This window comes from Gekko japonicus, unplaced genomic scaffold (genome assembly GCF_001447785.1).
Source record: "Gekko japonicus isolate JY-2015 unplaced genomic scaffold, Gekko_japonicus_V1.1 scaffold376, whole genome shotgun sequence".
Classification (NCBI taxonomy): domain Eukaryota; kingdom Metazoa; phylum Chordata; class Lepidosauria; order Squamata; family Gekkonidae; genus Gekko; species Gekko japonicus.
This window is the reverse complement of record NW_015164675.1, coordinates 890,719-893,847: the sequence shown is the minus strand read 5'-3', so window position 1 is coordinate 893,847 and position 3,129 is coordinate 890,719.

Sequence of the window (3,129 nt, the reverse complement as noted above, 5' to 3'; positions counted from 1 at the left end):
AAATGCCCTGCCTCTGAGGATGCCAGTCAAACAGCTACTGGCGAAATGTCAGGTTCTACAATGCCAAGACAATGCCCACACATCCCGGAAAATCTACAGCAACTAATGAACTCTGGCCGTGAAAGCCTTCGACAACATATTTTTATTTATATTTGTAAAGAATTTGAGTGCCACATATAAAGAGACAAGCCGGGGGAAAATATTTTAAATAACAAATTTAAATAACTGTAAAAGAATACTGCCTACCTCTGCCTCTTGCCCTGAAAACCCTATCAGGTTGCTATAACCTGGCCATGATTGGACAGAGAGAGAGAGAGAGAGTATTGAATTGTATAATGTTGCATTTACCCAGGTGTCATTCCATTGTGCCTTTTCCCACCCTTATTAGCAGTAGCTAATGATGTGCAGACACAGGATACTATAGTATCGTAACATCGAAATCGAAAGACTCTTGAGAGTCCCTTGGACTGCAAGAAGATCAAATCAGTCAATCCTAAAAGAAATCAACCCTGACTGTTCCCTGGAAGGCCAGATAATTAAACTGAAGCTCAAATACTTTGGCCACCAAATGAGAAGGGAGCACTCACTGGAGAAAACCCTGATGCTGGGAAAGATTGAAGGTCAGAGAAGACGGGGACGGCAAAGGATGAGATGGTTAGACGGTGTCATAGATGCAACGAACATGAAGTTGAGCCAACTTCAGAGGGCAGCGGAAGACCGAAAGGCCTGGCAGGAGCTTGTCCATGGGGTCGTGAAGAGTCGGACTTGACTGTGCGACTGAACAACAACAACAGCAGCATCAGAATAAGGAGTCGTTGCACTGCATGTTACAGACACAGAGAAAACTCAGTAATGGAGATGTCCTTTTCACTGGCAGTTTCCTGTTTCTTGCAACCTGTAGAATTCTAACTTCTATGAAATGTAGGAAAGATTTTCAACAACTGCTTACAATATCTGCCCTGTATGTCGTTTTCTCCCCTCTGATGGCTGCAAATTGTACTCAGGACTCTGTTCATTTCAAAGCTGCCAAGGCCATTAGAAGTTGACAGTGTCCCCTATTCAAGTGAGGATTTGGGATGAGACTGAGATACATGTGCTTCATCCCATGAGCCTAATCCCTTCTTCCCGGGCTATTTTGAAGACCGCACTACTTTTATTATTTATTCAAAGATTTACATCCCGCCTTTCTCTCAAGGTTTAAAGGGTTGAATCCAGCCAGGTGTCCCCCCCCACACACACACAGTCTCACCGAATTATCTTCCTTACTACAGCCCCCATCCTACAGGGTTTTGATCCATGCAGATCCTATAATTCCAAGCACAGCTGTTTGAGGTTATTAGAAGTGACCCATTCTCCATTTTGATCAGTGGGAAAGCTGTGAAAAAGCTGGTTGGATCCAATCCAATGCATCTCACTAGGGTTGCCAGGTCTGTATTGGGAAATACCTGGAGATTTGCATGGTAGAGTCTAGGGAGAGTGGGATTTGGGGAAGGAGGGCACCTCAGCAGGGTTCAATGCCGTAGAATCTACCCAGCCATTTTCTCCAGGGGAACAGATCTCTGTAGGCTGGAGATCAATTGTAATAGTGGGAGATCTCCAGGCCCCACCTGGAGTTTGGCGACTCCATGTAATCCAAGTAACACTAACAAGCAATTTATAGTGAAATCCAGGCTCTGGCACAATTTCAAGAACAAGAGTCCCTGCTTATTTTATTTTTTTTAATCCTTGAAGGAAGAAAGACCTCCTTTTTACAAGCTCTCCTAAAATTAAGCAGAGATCTCTTGTAAGGTTGCCAGGTCCAGGTTGGGAAATACCTGGAGATTTGGGGTGTCCCACCTGGAGTCTGGCAACCCTCTCTCCCCTTCCCAGCAGTCCCATCTGACCCCAGAAGAGTCGATTCCTAGGGTCACAGGGCCGCAAGGTGTGAATCTTCCGTTCCCATGGACACCTCTTGATTTGCAGATCTGGTTCCTGCTCCAAAGCCATAAACGCTATTGTCTTTAGATCTCCAAACCAGATTAAGGGAGTAGGGTCACTTGCTCTTTCCATTCCAAGAATGCCGGGGTTCGCTGGGGATTTTCCATAGCTCTCCAAGTGGGTGCAATGGCGCGGTGTCTTCTCCATCCCACAGAGTCATGGGATACATTCCAGGGACGCACATGGTCCGTATGTGCAACGGCAGGCCCAGGCCAGCCTATTTCTAGGCAAGCATGAGATGCAGAACAAAGCAACACACAACATACAGCAATCCCTGAATACATAATGCATAGGTATTCATGCTAGAGACACACATAAGCAGCATCACCACTATACAGAAATACAAACATAAGCTCATATCGTTACAATACCAATGTTCTAAGAAGACAGATTCTGTTGGGGTAGCCATGTTGCTCTGAAGCAGCAGAACAAAGTTTGAGTCCAGGGGGGCACCTTTAAGACCAATAAAGTTTTATTCATGGTATAAGCTTCCATGTGCAAGCACGGTATCCAAGGAAGTGTGCTTGCACACGAAAGCCTATACCATGAATAAAAACTTTGTTGGTCTTAAAGGTGCCCCTGGACTCAAACGGTCTAAGAAATGCAGGTGACTCCTAAGCAGCTGACTTTTCGCTTTGTAGCTAGTTATGAGGCATTTTATCCCCAACAGGATTGGGGGAGGGGGGGCATTTTAAGAGCATGACTTACAGCCCAGTTTATGTGCATTTACTTAGCAGTAAGTCCTGCGATTTCCTGCCATTGCCAGTTGTTCAGCCTCAAAGTATAACTCTGGTTGTTTGGAAGGACAATGAAAAAGCGGAAAGAGATTGATATCCCAGAGCTTGCTACATGCACATTCTGTAAAATGTAAATACAGAAATACCTCACAATGTGCAAGGGGGAGGGGAGAAAAGTCTTTATTCATTGAACAGGCTGAATGCTTGGACACAGTACAGTGATTGAGGGACTCCTCCCCCCTCACAGAATGGCTTTGAAAAAGAAACCACATTCTCACAGGAAGTCCTGTTGTTTTTCTACAGAATCTTCCCCAGTGGTCTTCCCATCCATCAGATGAGACCAGCAGGACCACAGGAAGAAATTATTTCCTTGAGATCACTGAGAAGTAATAGCGAAGCACATAGCATATTGGGC